Consider the following 17,688-nt stretch of genomic DNA (forward strand, 5'->3'; position numbering starts at 1 on the left):
GTTAAAATGGACCATATGTTGTTCCCTTCCACCTTTTAGAGGTCTTTGCATCACATCAATACCTGATGGTGTAGGTGGCACATGGTGTTTTTCGCACACCTTTCCTTTTGTTAAATAAAAAATAATAATTGGGTACGTATATTTTATGTATAAAGGGGGGGGGGTACACTTTCCTCAAGTCTGGGCTTGATTGTCACCAATAAATGGGTGTATATAAAATATATGTAAAAAATTATGTAGATCTAGTGAATTTATATAAAACAATTTATTATTACAATGATAGGGCTTGTGGTGTCCTTTGTAGGGCCCTTACATCGGACTCATCACGATAAGCAAGGTAGTGAATGTATAAAATATTCATACGGCACAGGAATAGAGTGTGCCTCTTACCAGCAATGTCCTGGAGCCTGGTTGCCGGAAAAGGTTTTCGCTTGGGAGACGTCCACTGGCAGGCGGGATGCGTACAACCTCGGAAGCGTGCTCTGGTAAATTTCTTGCAATCCGAGGAATGATGGAAAAGATCGACGGGTTTGCCAATACTGGGGTACAGGTCATAGAGGCTAGAAACGTTTCAAAGTGCTCATCTACCACTTTTTCAATAGCAAAAAAGAGGTAGATGAGTACCTCAAAACACGTCTAGCTTCTATCACCTGTACCCCAGTATTGGCAAACCCAATGATCTTTACCATCATTCACCGGATCGCAGGAAATTTACCGGAGCATGCTCTCTGGGTTTGTGTGCATCCCATCTGCCAGCAGACGTCTCCCCAGCGAAAACCTTTTTCCAGCAACCAGGCTCCAGGACATTGCTGGTAAGAGGCACAGTTTGCCAAATCCACTCAAAACTTTCCCTCTGCCGCCGGGGTAGAGTGGTCCACATTTGAGGGGCCTCCAGTGCTGCAGAGCGCAGCCTCATGCACCCACAGGATTACAATTAAGAAACTATCTATATCCCACTCACCAATCTCTATCCCTGTGCCGCCAGGATAGAGTGGGATACACACAAGGAAACCCCAGCGCCGCAGAGCGCATTGATTTCAACCCCTTACCAACACACTGCCGCATGCAGTATACTGGCCAGATATGAGATATACAGAGACATTGCTACTCAGACTATTTGTAATCAACCATACAAGGCACGATCTCCGTGCATACATCTATAAGCGCTACAGACTATTTGCCACACTGGGATACCAGCACTTTTTTACCCTGAATATTATATGTCTATTTTATTTATTGTATTTCATTGTATGAATATTTTATACATTCACTACCTTGCTTATCGTGGTGAGTCCGATGTAAGGGCCCCACAAAGGACATCGCAAGCACTATCATTGTAATAATACATTTTTTTAAATTAATTCACTGGATCTACATCATTTTTTACATATATTTTATATACACCCATTTATTGGTGACAATCAAGCCCAGACTTGAGGAAAGTGGACCCCCCACTTTATACATTGTTCGCAGGTTGTATGGGATAGACAACCTTTTTCACATTAGTACTCGTTTGGCAGTAATACTATTGTTCCTATTGTCGGGTTGCAGCTACCTATACACGTTTTTACATATATTTTATCCTAAGAATATTATTAAAAGTTAAGTTTTACGTAATGCATATCCTCAATACTTACTTGTGCACACTAACACTTTTACAAAAGACTGTTTTCTTCTGCCTACCTGCCTCAGCTTCTAATCTGATCCCGCCACCCGTCTGATGCCACACATCTGTCAGGATTCGGCAGGCTGGAGGTGGATCCTCTGTGTCAGAGAGGGATTGGCATGGACCGTGCCGGCGGACCGGTTCTAAGTTGCTACTGGTTTTCACCAGAGCCCGCCGCAAAGCGGGATGGTCTTGCAGCGGTGGTAGCAACCAGGTCGTATCCACTGGCAATGGCTGAACCTCTCTGACTGCTGAGATAAGCGCGGTACAAGGGATTAGGCAAGAGCAAGGTCGGACGTAGCAGAAGGTCAGGGCAGGCAGCAAGGATCGTAGTCAGGGGCAACGGCAAGAGGTCTGGAACACTGGCTTGGGATACACAAGGAACGCTTTCACTGGCACAATGGCAACAAGATCCGGCAAGGAAGTGAAGGGGAAGTGAGGTAATATAAGGAAGTGCACAGGTGAACACACTAATTAAAACCATGCGCCAATCAGTGGCGCACTGGCCCTTTAAATCGAAGAGAGCCGGCGCGCGCGCGCGCCCTAGGGAGCGGGGCCGCGCGCACCGGGACAGCACAGATGGGGAACGAGTCTGGTAAGCGGGTCGGGATGCGCACCGCGAGCGGGCGCGTCCTGCATCGTGAATCGCATCCCGGCTAGGGTCATTATCGCAGCGTTCCCGGTCAGCGAGTCCGACCGGGGCGCTGCGAACAGGAGAACGCTGCGAGCGCTCCGGGGAGGAGCGGGGACCTGGAGCGCTCGGCGTAACAGTACCCCCCCCCTTGGGTCTCCCCCTCTTTTTTGAACCTGAAAATTTGAGAATAAGGTCCTTGTCGAGAATGTTATCCTCGGGTTCCCATGACCTCTCCTCAGGGCCGCAATTCTCCCAATCTACAAGAATTTTTTTTTTACCTCTGACCATCTTGGATGCGAGAATTTCTTTAACCGAGAAGACATCTGAGGACCCGGAGACAGGAGTAGGAGCAACAACCTTGGGAGAGAAGCGGTTAAGGATAAGCGGTTTAAGGAGAGAGACATGAAAAGCATTGGGAATACGGAAAGAGGGGGGAAGAAGGAGTTTGTAGGAGACAGGATTGATTTGGCACTTGATTTTAAAGGGTCCAAGATAACGTGGTCCCAGTTTATAACTGGGGACACGGAAGCAGATATACTTGGCAGAGAGCCACACTTTGTCTCCAGGAGCAAAGACAGGAGGAGTTCTTCTTTTTTTGTCGGCATGTTTCTTCATCCGGGATGAGGCCTGTATGAGGGATTTTTGAGTCTCTTTCCAGATGGTGGAGAAGTCCCGGGTAACCTCATCAGCAGCGGGCAAACCAGAAGGCGTGGGAGTGGGGAGGGGGGGAAGAGGGTGACGGCCGTACACCACAAAGAACGGGGATTTAGCGAAGGACTCAGAGACTTTGAAATTGTACGAGAATTCGGCCCGTGGTAGAAGATCGGCCCAATCATCCTGGCGGGAGGAAACAAAATGTCGGAAATAGTCACCAAGAACCTGGTTAACTCTCTCCACTTGCCCATTGGATTGGGGATGATAGGAAGACGAGAAGTTTAATTTGATTTTAAGCTGATTACAGAGGGCCCTCCAGAATTTCGACACAAATTGAACGCCTCTATCCGAGACGATATGTGTGGGAAGCCTGTGAAGGCGAAAAATGTGCACAAAATTTTTTTTGCCAACTGTGGTGCAGAAGGAAGACCTGGAAGTGGAATAAAATGTGCCATCTTGGAGAAACGATCAACGACCACCCAAATGACTGTGTTGCCATGGGATAAAGGCCGGTCTGTTATAAAGTCCATAGCAATTTGAGACCATGGTAGCTCAGGAACAGGCAGAGGATGAAGGAGGCCGGCAGGCTTCTGACGAGGAGTTTTGTCCCGGGCACAGACTGTACAAGCCCGAACAAAATCAGTAACATCTGCTTCCAGGGTAGGCCACCAATAAAAACGAGAGATGAGCTGGATGGACTTTTTGACGCCAGCATGGCCGGCGAGATGTGAGGAGTGTCCCCACCTGAGGATTAGTGTTGAGCGGCATAGGCCATATTCGAATTCGCGAATATTCGCGAATATATGGACGAATATTCGTCATATTCGCGAATATTCGCATATTCGTAATATTCTCGTTTTATTTTCGCGTATGCGAATATTCGCATGTGCGAAAATTAACATATGCGAAAATTTGCATATACAAAAATTTGCATAATCGAAAATTTGCATCTGCAAATTTTCGCATATGCGAAAATTCGCACACCAGTCTCACACAGTAGTATTAGAGCCTTCTTACACCACATAAGCTGGAAGCAGAGAGGGGTGATCACTGTGATGTGTACTGTGAAAAAATAAAATAAAAAAAAACGAATATTTGTAATTACGAATATATTGCGCTATATTCGCGAATATTCGCGAATTCCTGAATATGCGATATTCGCGAATAAAATTCGAATTGCGAATATTCGCGAGCAACACTACTGAGGATCCTGAGGCGCTGGCGTGGAGGGACGAAGGTCTTTCCAGGAGGAGTTTGTCTGATGGAAGCTGGGGAAGCGGAGATCAGACACTCAGGAGGAATAATGTGTTGCAGGGAGGCTTCCATTTCTGAGGCATCCGAGGAGCGAGAAAGGGCGTCAGCCCTGATGTTCTTGTCAGCAGGGCAAAAATGAATCTCAAAGTTAAAACGGGCAAAAAACAACGACCACCTAGCCTGGCGTGGGTTCAGTCGTTGGGCAGACTGAAGATAAGAGAAATTCTTGTGATCAGTGTATATAATAATTGGGTATTTGGACCCCTCCAGCAGGTGCCTCCATTCCTCGAGGGCCAGTTTTATGGCCAGTAGTTCTCGATCACCAATGGAGTAGTTTTTCTCCGCCGGAGAGAAGGTCCTAGAAAAGAAACCACAAGTAACGTTATGTCCAGAAGAGTTTTTTTTGTAGGAGTACAGCTCCAGCTCCCACCGAGGAGGCGTCTACCTCTAGGGAGAAGGGTTTAGATGGATCAGGTCTGGAGAGTACGGGAGCAGAAGAAAAGGCAGTTTTGAGACGGTTGAATGCCTCATCCGCTTGAGGAGGCCAGGACTTAGGGTTTTCTTGGTTAGGGCCACAATTGGGGCTACAATGGTGGAAAAATGTGGAATAAATTGTCTGTAGTAATTGGCAAACCCCAAGAAACGTTGGATAGCTCGAAGTCCGGAGGGGCGTGGCCAATCCAACACGGCCGACAGTTTGTCCGGGTCCATTTGAAGTCCCTGGCCAGAGACTAAATATTCTAGGAAGGGTAGAGATTGGCATTCAAAGAGACATTTCTCCATCTTGGCATATAACTGATTGTCCCGGAGTCTCTGAAGAACCAGGCGGACATGAGGGCAGTGTTCTTCGAGGTGAGAAGAGAAAATCAAAATGTCGTCCAAGTAGACCACAACACAGGTATATAATAAATAATTTACAAAGTCCTGGAAGACGGCAGGGGCGTTGCAAAGCACAAAGGGCATAACCAGATATTCAAAGTGTCCGTCTCTGGTGTTAAATGAGGTCTTCCACTCGTCCCCTTCCCTGATGCGGATGAGATTATATGCACCTCTTAAATCCAATTTGGTAAAGATGTTGGCGCCACGTAGGCGGTCAAAGAGTTCCGAGATAAGAGGCAGGGGATAGCGTTTTTTTATACTGATTTTATTAAGACCGCGGTAATCAATGCATGAATGAACCGTCTTTTTTGGAGACAAAGAAGAACCCTGCTCCGGCAGGGGAGGAAGACTTGCGGATAAATCCCCTTTTTACATTTTCTTGGATGTACTCCGTCATGGCTTGTGTTTCAGGAGCAGAAAGGGGATAGATTCTGCCCCGGGGTGGAGTAGTACCAGGGAGGAGATCAATAGGACAGTCATAAGGCCTGTGAGGAGGCAAAGTCTCTGCTTGTTTTTTGCAAAAAACATCAGCAAAGTCCAGATAGGCCTTGGGGAGACCTGGTATCGGAGGAGCCATAGGGTTTTGACTGGCAGGACTGGGAGCAGACATAAGGCATTTTTTGTAGCAAGAAGTACCCCAGTTCTTGATTTCCCCGGTGGTCCAGTCAAGGGTAGGGGAATGGCGTTGAAGCCAAGGTAGTCCGAGAAGAATTTCAGAAGTGCAGTTAGAAAGTACCAGAAATTCAATCTTTTCGTGATGGGGTCCAATGCACATTAAGAGGGGTTCTGTGCGGTAACGCACAGTACAGTCCAATCTTTCACCATTAACTGAGGCGATGTAGAGAGGTCTGGCGAGACTGGTCACTGGAATGTTGAACCTGTTAACGAAAGAGGCCAAAATAAAATTTCCTGCAGATCCAGAATCCAAGAAGGCCACAGCTGAGAAGGAGGAGTTAGAAGAAGAAATCCGCACAGGCACAGTAAGACGTGGAGAAGCAAAGTTCACACCCAGGGTTGTCTCATCTTTGTGCGGAATCGGAGTGCGTCTTTCCTGACGTGGAGGACGGATAAGACAATCCTTCAAAAAGTGTTCGGTACTGGCACAGTACAGGCATAGGTTCTCATTGCGGCGGCGTGTCCTCTCTTGTGGTGTCAGGCGAGACTGGTCTACTTGCATAGCCTCCACGGCGGAAGGCACAGGAACAGATTGCAGCGTACCAGAGAAGAGAGGAGCCAGGGAGAGAAACCGCCTAGTGCGAACAAAGTCCATATCCTGGCGGAGCTCCTGGCGTCTTTCGGAAAAACGCATGTCAATGCGGGTGGCCAAATGAATAAGTTCATGCAGGTTGGCAGGGATTTCTCGTGCGACCAGCACATCTTTGATGTTACTGGATAGGCCTTTTTTGAAGGTCACGCAGAGGGCCTCGTTATTCCAAGATAATTCGGAGGCGAGAGTACGGAATTGGATGGCGTACTCCCCTACTGAAGAATTACCCTGGACCAGGTTCAGCAGGGCAGTCTCGGCAGAAGAGGCTCGGGCTGGTTCCTCGAAGACACTTCGAATCTCCGCAAAGAAAGAGTGTACAGAGGCAGTGACAGGATCATTGCGGTCCCAGAGCGGTGTGGCCCATGACAGAGCCTTCCCAGACAGGAGACTAACCATGAAAGCAACCTTTGACTGTTCAGTTGGGAATTGGTCCGACATCATCTCCAAATGCGGGGAACATTGCGAGAGAAAACCACGGCAAAGTCTAGAGTCCCCATCAAACTTGTCCGGCAATGATAAACGGAGGCTGGATGCGGCCACTCGCTGCGGAGGAGGTGCAGGAGCTGGTGGAGGAGATGGTTGCTGGAGCTGTGGTAGAAGCTGCTGTAGCATAACAGTCAGTTGAGACAGCTGTTGGCCTTGTTGCGCTATCTGTTGCGACTGCTGGGCGACCACCGTGGTAATGTCAGCGACAACTGGCAGCGGGACCTCAGCGGGATCCATGGCCGGATATACTGTCAGGATTCAGCAGGCTGGAGGTGGATCCTCTGTGTCAGAGAGGGATTGGCGTGGACCGTGCCAGCGGACCGGTTCTAAGTTGCTACTGGTTTTCACCAGAGCCCGCCGCAAAGCGGGATGGTCTTGCAGTGGCGGTAGCAACCAGGTCGTATCCAACGGCAACGGCTCAAACTCTCTGACTGCTGAGATAAGCGCGGTACAAGGGATTAGGCAAGAGCAAGGTCGGACGTAGCAGAAGGTCAGGGCAGGCAGCAAGGATCGCAGTCAGGGGCAACGGCAAGAGGTCTGGAACACTGGCTTGGGATACACAAGGAACGCTTTCACTGGCACAATGGCAACAAGATCCGGCAAGGAAGTGAAGGGGAAGTGAGGTAATATAGGGAAGTGCACAGGTGAACACACTAATTAAAACCATGCTCCAATCAGTGGTTCACTGGCCCTTTAAATCTCAGAGAGCCGGCGCGCGCGCGCCCTAGGGAGCTGGGCCGAGCATGCCAGGACAGCACAGACGGGGAAAGAGTCTGGTAAGCGGGTCGGGATGCGCACCGCGAGCGGGCGCGTCCCGCATCGCGAATCGCATCCCGGCTTGGGACATTATCGCAGCGTTCCCGGTCAGCGGGTCCGACCGGGGCGCTGCGAACAGGAGAACGCTGCAATCACTCCGGGGAGGAGCGGGGACCCGGAGCGCTCGGCGTAACAACATCTGATGCCAAGTTCTCCTTCTTTCACCCACCTTTGTCACCGCATCACTTTCTGGACTCCTGATGCTGCTGGTGCCACCTCCAAGCTGTCTCATTCTGCCACCATATGTCCTCCTCATGCTGATACCAGCTCCAGGCTGTCTCATTCTGCCACCGTATGTTCTCATGCTGATGCCAGCTCCAGATTGTTCAAGTCTGCCACATATGTTCTACTTATGCTGATTGCAGCTCCAGGCTTTCTCATTCTGCCACCATACATTCACCTCATGCTGATACCAGCTCCAGACTATGTCTTTCTTCCACCATATGTTCTCCTCATGCTTGCGCCACCTCCAGGCTGTGTTATTCAGCCACTCTATGGTCTCCTCATGCTGCCACCACCTCCAGGCTGTGTTATTCAGCCACTCTATGGTCTCCTCATGCTTCCACCACCTCTAGGCTGTGTCATTCAGCCACTATATGGTCTCCTCATGCTTTTGCCACCTCTAGGCTGTGTCATTCAGCCACTTTATGGTCTCATCAGGCTGTTACCATCTCCAGGCTGTGTCATTTTGCCAGATTATGGTCTTCTCATGCTGCTGCCACCTCCATCCTGTGTCACTTTGCCACCATGTGGTCTCCTCATGCTGCTGGCACAATAAATAAAACTTTTTATGTACATCCATTTGAAATCTTTCATTTAAATGTTAAAAAATATCTTTAATCTTTTCCATTGTGAGGCTCTATGGTCTTGTCAGGCTTGTTGCCACCTCCATGCTGTGTCATTCAGCCACTGTATGGTCTCCTCATGCTGCTGCCACCTCCAGGCTGTGTCATTCAGCCACTATATGGTCTCCTCATACTGCCACCATCTCCAGGCTGTGTCATTCTGCCGCCATATGGTCTCCTTATACTGATGCCACCTCCAGGCTCTGTCATTCTGCTGCTTTACTACTGCTAATGTATGTTTGTCATATTGTGACTAAGAACAGTAATCTGTGATCTTCAGAGAAAGAGTTCCACTAAGGTTGTAATTTAGCAGTACTGGACTAATTCACAAATTTTTCAACTGTTCCATTGCCATATGGTTATTAAACTAAAGTGCACCCATACTTAAGCATGGGCTTATTTACACCAATGTTTTTTTCTGCCGACAAGTCTGCTTCTTCATTCATATATTTCAGTCATAGTGTCCTGTTTTTAACACACTACAGATGCACATATGTCCACATAAGGATCGCAAAAAAGAGTAAAGCTAAACAGCATCACTGGATAAACAGTTAAACCCCATTTTGTGTTTATATATATATATATATATATATATATATATATATATATGACCTAACTTTAAAGGGAATCTGTTATCTGTATTTGTAGCAGACACTGTTGAATAGATGTTAGGATATAAAAGCAAACTGTACCTTTCCTATAGCTGAAGGTGGTGGCCAAACCTATAAAATTGCATTTCTATTTCTCAGCCAAGTGTCAAGGAGGTGAAACCAAGCTGCTCAAGTGGCACCTCTGTGACTGAGGCCAAGCGCCCTGACACTGGGCAGCACATTTCTCTCCAGAATGTTTTAATAGTCTTGAAATTTTATTGTAGCCTTAATGGATTTAAGACACTCTGTGACAAAGGCAGCAAAGCAGCCTGAAAACTTAACTGAGCCTCCTCCATGCTTCACAGTAGGCACAGTGGTGGATATTTATCAAAACCTGTCCAGAGGAAAAGTTGCTGAGTTGCCCATAGCAACCAATCAGACCTCTTCTTTCATTTTGCAGAGGCCTTGTTAAAAAGGAAAGAAGCAATCTGATTGGTTGCTATGGGCAACTCAGCAACTTTTTCTCTGGACAGGTTTTGATAAATCTCCCCCACCATTCTTTTCTTTGTAGGCTTTATTTTCCTTATTTGAACATATAGCTGATGTGACTTGCAGAAAAGCTCACGTTTTGTCTCATCTGTCCAAAGGAGAAGCCACAAAGCTTTTTGGAGAGTGTCCTTTGGACAGATGAGACAAAACTGAAGATTTTTTGACAAGTCACATCAGCTTTATGTTTGCAGACACAAAAATTAAGCATACAAAGAAAATAATACGGTACCTACTGTGAACCATGAAGAAGGCTCGGTTATGTTTTGCTTTGCTGCATCTGGCACAAGATATCTGAAATCTGTACATGGTGCAATTAAAGATCAAGACTGAAGAAAAGTAGGATAGAAAAGAGCACTATTCGAATCCAACGGTCCGTGTTAGAGATGGGCAATTTACCAAAAAAATTCTGTTAGATCCGCATATATTTGTGGTGAATCGCTATTAAAACAGCTATTTCTGGGCTACAGAGAGCCTCAATAGGGGCATAGGGTGTGTGCCGGGGTATTGGAATAATGCTGTTATTATGTAGTATGCCCCCTGTCTGCTCTGTGGTTGCTTGCAGTCTTTGAATGGGAAGTGCTTCCTGTGATGATCTCAATTGGCAGACTATGGAATGACTTCTAAACTCTCCCTGCCTGCCTGCATTGATGTGGGCTTGAGGTCAATGGATTTCCCCTGTGCTGATCTGTATTGTCAGTAAAGCTGATTAGTGACCACATAGTGTCTGCTCTCTCTCTCTCTAGCTAGAACAAAATGCGGGCTTGAGTTGAATATATTTACCGCTGTAAAGATCTGTATTGTCAGTAATGGTGATTAGTGCGTACACACGCAAAATGCCTGTCTTCGGCATTGGGTGTCCTGAAATATCCTGAAATGCCCCCTGTTGTCTGTAGAAAAGAACACAAGCGACAGTGAGGGTGAGCTTCTGCTATATTCTTTACATTATGATGGAAATTTCCATAATATCAAGACATGCTGGAGGGAAATGTGCTGCCCAGTGTAGCAGGTCATGGGTCCTCCAACAGAATTATGTTCCAAAACACACAACCGAGACAGCTGGAGCAGGATCTTATGAGGAGTGGGCCAAGATATCTGCAGTCTGGACAGCTGGAGCAGTATATATTAAGAGGAGTGGGCCAAGATACCTTCAGTCTGGAGAAGACACCTGATACAACTCGAGAAGGATCTTATGAGCAGGATCTTATGAGAAGTGGGCCAAGATACCTGCAGTCTAGAGAAGAGACCTTCTCACCTGAGACAGCCGGAGCAGGCTCTTATGAGGAGTGGGCCCAGATATCTGCAGTCTGGAGAAGACACCTTCTCACCTGAGACTGCTGGAGCAGGATCTTATGAGGAGTAGGGCCAAGATACCTGCAGTCTAGAGAAGACACCTTCACACCTGAGACAGCCGGAGCAGGATCTTATGAGGAGTGGTCCAAGATACCTGCAGTCTGGAGAAGACACCTTCACACCTGAGACAGCTGGAGCAGGATCTTATGAGGAGTGGTCCAAGATACCTGCAGTCTGGAGAAGACACCTTCTCACCTGAGACAGCTGGAGCAGGATCTTATGAGGAGTGGTCCAAGATACCTGCAGTCTGGAGAAGACACCTTCTCACCTGAGACAGCTGTAGCAGGATCTTATGAGGAGTGGGCGAAGATACCTGTAATCTGGAGAAGACACCTTCACACCTGAGACTGCTGGAGCAGTACTGTATCTTATGGATTGCAGTGACTGTCTCAAAAGGTTTAAACAAAATATAAGGCTCAGGTACCATCATTTCTGTCCAGGCCAGTTTCATTATTTTTTTTTTCTGTTGAACCATGATAATAAAACAATATCTGATTATCATCAGTTTATTTTTAGTAAATTTGGATTTATTATTACTTTAGTTTCAAGTTATTTCAGTAAAAAATGTTAGGTTTTCTGTCTTTAACGAAAGGGTACCAACCATTTTGTCAACAACTGTATATTGCTACTGTTGCCAAGAGTCAAAGAGGCGTAACCTCCCATCCCTCTTAAAGGGGTATTCCGAGAGTCAAAGAGGCATTCCCGTCTCATCCCTCTTAACCCCTTAACCCCTTAAGGACTCAGGGTTTTTCCGTTTTTGCACTTTCGTTTTTTCCTCCTTACCTTTTAAAAATAACAACCCTTTCAATTTTCCACCTAAAAATCCATATTATGGCTTCTTTTTTGCGTCGCCAATTATACTTTGCAGTGACATTAGTCATTTTACCCAAAAATGCACGGCGAAACGAGAAAAAAAAATCATTGTGCGACAAAATTGAAGAAAAAACGCCTTTTTGTAACTTTTGGGGGCTTCCGTTTCTACGCAGTGCATATTTTGGTAAAAATGACACCTTATCATTATTCTGTAGGTCCATACGGTTAAAATGATACCCTACTTATATAGGTTTGATTTTGTCGCACTTCTGGAAAAAATCACAACTACATGCAGGAAAATTTATACGTTTAAAAATGTCATCTTCTGACCCCTATAACTTTTTTATTTTTCCACGTACAGGGCGGTATGAGGACTAATTTTTTGCGCTGTGATCTGAAGTTTTTATCGGTATGATTTTTGTTTTAATCAGACTTTTTGATCACTTTTTATTCATTTTTTAATGGTATAGAAAGTGACCAAAATACGCTTTTTTGGACTTTGGAATTTTTTTGCGCGTACGCCATTGACCGTGCGGTTTAATTAATGATATATTTTTATAGTTCGGACATTTACACACGCGACGATACCACATATGTTTATTTTTATTTTTTTTTACACTGTTTTATTTTTTTTATGGGAAAAGGGGGGTGATTCAAACTTTTATTAGGGAAAGGGTTAAATGACCTTTATTAACACTTTTTTTTTACATTTTTTTTGCAGTGTTATAGGTCCCATAGGTACCTATAACACTGCTCACACTGATCTTTTACACAGATCACAGGCGTGTATTAACACGCCTGTGATCAGTGTTATCGGCGCTTGACTGCTCCTGCCTGGATCTCAGGCACGGAGCAGTCATTCGCCGATCGGACACCGAGGAGGCAGGTAAGGGCCCTCCCGGTGTCCTGTCAACTGTTCGGGACGCCGCCATTTCACCGCGGCGGTCCCGAACAGCCCGACTGAGCAGCCGGGTCACTTTCACTTTCACTTTAGAAGCGGCGGTCAGCTTTGACCGCCGCTTCTAAAGGGTTAATACCGCACATCGCCGCAATCGGCGATGTGTGGTATTAGCCGCGGGTCCCGGCCGTTGATGAGCGCCGGGACCGATGCGATATGATGCTTCATATCGCGGGAGCCGGCGCAGGACGTAAATATGCGTCGTTAAGGGGTTAAGGACCAAGCCCATTTTAATCTTAAGGACCAGGCCAATTTTATTTTTGTGTTTTCGTTTTTTCCTTCTCGCCTTCTAAAATCCATAACTCCTTTATGTTCCCATCTACAGACCCATATAAGGGCTTGTTTTTTGCATGACCAATTGTACTTTGTAATGAAACCTCTCATTTTACCATAAAATGTATGGCGAACCCCAAAACATTTTTTTTAGAAAGGAAATTTAAATGAAAACCAACATTTTTTACATTTTGAAGGGTTTTGTTTTCACTCTATACACTTTACGGTAAAAATGACATGAGTTCTTCATTCTGTGGGTCAATACTATTAAAATAATACCCATGGTTAGATACTTTTATATGTATTTTTGTACCGCTTAAAAAAAATCTAAAACTTTTTGTACAAAATCATTAATCTAAAATCGCCTTATTTTGACAACCTATAACTTTTTCATTTTTCCCTATATAGGGTGGTATGAGGGCTCATTTTTTGCATCTGTCATCTGTACTTTTTTTATCAATACCACATTTGCATATATAAAACTTTTAGATAATTTATTATTATTTTTTTAAATAAAATGTGACAAAAAAGCATCATTTTTGGACTTTATTTTATTTTTTACATTTACTCCATTCACCATATGGGATAATTAACATTATATTTTGATAGTATGGACATTTACGCACGCGGCGATACCAAATATGTTTATAAAAAAAAAAACGCTTTTTGGGGGTAAAATGGGAAAAACTGACAATTTTCATTTTTATTGGGGGAGTGGATTTTTCACTTTTTTTTACTTTTTATTTTTACATTTTTCAGCTTTTATTTTACACTTTTTATGTCCCCATAGGGGACTATCTATAGCAATCATTTGATTGCTAATACTGTGCAGTGCTATGCATTGGACACAGCACTGCTCAGTATTATTGGTGATCTTCTCCTCTGGTCTGCTCGATCTTAGACCAGAGCAGAAGACCCAGGGAGACGGCCGGAGCCAGGTGAGGGGACCTCCGGCCGCCATGCTGGATGATCGGATCGCTGCGGCAGCACTGCGGGCGATTATCCATTCAAAGTGCCGCACTGCCGCAGATGGTGTGATCTGTATTGATCACAGCATCTGAGGGGTTAATGGCGTACATCCGCGCGATTGTGGATTTCGGCCATTACCAGCAGATCCCCGGCTGCTACTAGCATCCGGAACCTGCCATGTATGACGCGAGCACCGTTTTGATGCTCGCGGTCATACACAGGGCGTAAATGTACGTCCTGGTGCGGGAAGTCACGCCAAACCAGGACGTACATTTACTTCCGTGGTCATTAAGGGGTTAAAGGGGTATTCCAAGACCGGGAAGTGATGTCACGCCACGCCCCCTGCATTCATTTCTATGGGAAGACAATAGACATGAATGGAATCACGTCCTGGTCTCGGAGGCAGCTCCCGCAAAGAATGCAAGGGGCTGCACCGAGATAGCGGGGGTCTCAGTGGAGGGACCCCTGCGATCAGATATCTTATCCCCTATCCTTTGGACAGGGAATAAGATGTATAAAGCCGTAATACCCCTTTAACAGCGTTCAAACAATGTCATCAGTTTGTAACGTTAATTGTTATTGACAGATTTCCTTTAATGGAAAATATTTTGATCTAGAATTAACATGTATACTGAATAAAATGTGTTGACACAACCTTACATTGCCCTGTAGTACCTCTTTTATACTGGACATCCCATTTTAAGCATTTGATTGTGTAGACCACATTAATTGAATTGCAGTTTATCAATGTTCTCACTCTTTTTTGTGTGTACAAAAGGAAAAGTTGATTTATTGCATACAGATGTGTCCTTCCTTACCTTTCCTCTTGGCTTGACATATTCCTCTCTGTGTGTGACAGGATGGCCAACTATTAGCAGTCATTCATACTTTATATATTCATGTGTGGTCAACCAAAGATTGTTGCATGAATTAACCCCTTCAGGACCAAGCCCATTTTGGCCTTAAGGACCGGAGCGTTTTTTGCACATCTGACCACTGTCACTTTAAACATTAATAACTCTGAAATGCTTTTAGTTATCATTCTGATTCCGAGACTGTTTTTTAGTGACATATTCTACTTTAACATAGTGGTAAATTTTTGTCGATACTTGCATCCTTTCTTGGTGAAAAATCCGTAAATTTGATGAAAAATTTGAAAATTTTGCATTTTTCTAACTTTGAAGCTTTCTGCTTGTAAGGAAAATGGAATACATTTTTTTTTGTTCACATATACAATATGTCTACTTTATGTTTGCATCATAAAATTGACAAGTTTTTACTTTTGAAAGACATCAGAGGGCTTCAACGGTCAGCAGCAATTTTCCGATTTTTCACAAAATTTTCAAACTCTGTATTTTTGAGGGACCCGTTCAGCCTTGAAGTGGATTTGAAGGGTCTTCATATTAGAAATACCCCATAAATGACCCCATTATAAAAACTACACCCCCCAAAGTATTCAAAATGACATTCAGTCAGCGTTTTAACCCTTTAGGTGTTTCACACGAATAGCAGCAAAGTGAAGGAGAAAATTCACAATCTTCATTTTTTACACTCACATGTTCTTGTAGACCCAATTTTTGAATTTTTACAAGGGGTAAAAGGAGAAAAATTTTACTTGTTTTTGTAGCCCAATTTCTCTCGAGTAAGCACATGCCTCATATGTCCATGTAAAGTGTTCGGCGGGCGCAGTAGAGGGCTCAGAAGGGAAGGAGCGACAAGGGGATTTTGGAGAGTACGTTTTTCTGAAACGGTTTTTGGGGGGCATGTTGCATTTAGGAAGCCCTTATGGTGCCAGAACAGCAAAAAAAACACATGGCATACCATTTTGGAAACTAGACCCCTCGGGGAACGTAACAAGGGGTAAAGTGAGCCTTTATACCCCACAGGTGTTTCACGGCTTTTGCAAATGTAAAAAAAAAAAAAGTTTTTACCTAAAATGCTTGTTTTCCCAAAAATGTTACATTTTTAAAAAGGGTAATAGCAGAAAATACCCCTAAAAATTTGAAGCCCAATTTCTCCCGATTCAGAAAACACCCCATATGGGGGTGAAAAGTGCTCTGCTGGCGCACTACAGGTCTCGGAAGAGAAGGAGTCACATTTGGCTTTTTGAAAGCAAATTTTGCTCTGGGGGCATGCCGCATTTAGGAAGCCCCTATGGTGCCAGGACAGCAAAAAAAAAAAAACACATGGCATACTATTTTGGAAACTAGACCCCTCGGGGAACGTAACAAGGGGTTAAGTGAACCTTTATACCGCACATGTATAAAACATTTTTTTTAACCTAAAATGCTTGTTTTCCCAAAAATTTAACATTTTTAAAAAGGGTAAAAGCAGAAAATACCCCCCAAAATTTGGAACACAATTTCTCCTGAGTACGGCGATACCCCATATGTGACCCTTAACTGTTGCCTTGAAATACGACAGGGCTCCAAAGTGAAAGTGCCATGCGCATTTGAGGCCTAAATTAGGGATTGCATAGGGGTGGACATAGGGGTATTCTACGCCAGTGATTCCCAAACAGGGTGCCTCCAGCTGTTGCAAAACTCCCAGCATGCCTGGACAGTCAACGGCTGTCCGACAATACTGGGAGTTGTTGTTTTGCAACAGCTGGAGGCTCCGTTTTGGAAACAGTGGCGTACCAGACGTTTTTCATTTTTATTGGGGAGGGGAGGGGGGCTGTGTAGGGGTATGTGTATATGTAGTGTTTTTTTACTTTTTATTTTATTTTTTGTTAGTGTAGTGTAGTGTTTTTAGGGTACAGTCGCCTGGGCGGGGGGTTCACAGTAGTTTCTCGCTGGCAGTTTGAGCTGCGACAGAACATTTGCCACAGCTCAAACTTGCAGCCAGATACTTGCTGTAAACCTCCGCCCATGTGAGTGTACCCTGTACATTCACATTGGGGGGGGGGGGGGGGGGGAGATCCAGCTGTTGCAAAACTACAACTCCCAGCATGCGCTGACAGACTATACATGCTGAGAGTTTTAGTTTTGCAACAGCTGTAGGCACACTGGTTATGTATCACTGAGTTTGTGACCTAACTCGGTGTTTCACAACCAGTGTGCATTCAGCTGTTGCAAAACTACAACTCCCAGCATGTACGGTGCATGATGTACATTGACTGCTGAGAGTTGGAGTTTGCAACAGCTGGAGGCACACCGGTTGTGAAACACTGAGTTAGGTAAAAAAAAAAAAAACTCTAAGTTTCACGACCAGTGTGCCTTCATCTGTTGCAAAACTACAACTCTCAGCAGTCACCAACAGCCAACGGGCATGCTGGGAGTTGTAGTTATGCAACCAGCAGATGCACCACTACAACACCCAGCATGCACTTTAGCTGTTTGTGCAAGCTGGGAGTTGTAGTTATACAACAGCTGAAGGTACACTTTTCCATAGAAAAAATGTGCCTCCAGCTGTTGCAAAACCATAAGTCCCAGCATGCCCATAAGGGAGTTGTGGTGGTCTGCCTCCTGCTATTGCATAACTACAGCTCACAGCATGCCCTTTTTGCATGCTGGGAGCTGTTGCTAAGCAACAGCAGGAGGCTGTCACTCACCTCCAACGATCCACGCCGGAGAGTCAGTCCCTCGTCGTCGCCGCCTCTGCTGCTCCTGGGGCCCCGGTCCCAACATTCACGCCGGGGATCGGGGTCCCCAGCACCCGGGGTCGTCTTCCCGCACCCGCTCAC

The sequence above is a fragment of the Hyla sarda genome, chromosome 2 (genome assembly GCF_029499605.1).
Source record: "Hyla sarda isolate aHylSar1 chromosome 2, aHylSar1.hap1, whole genome shotgun sequence".
NCBI classification, from domain to species: domain Eukaryota; kingdom Metazoa; phylum Chordata; class Amphibia; order Anura; family Hylidae; genus Hyla; species Hyla sarda.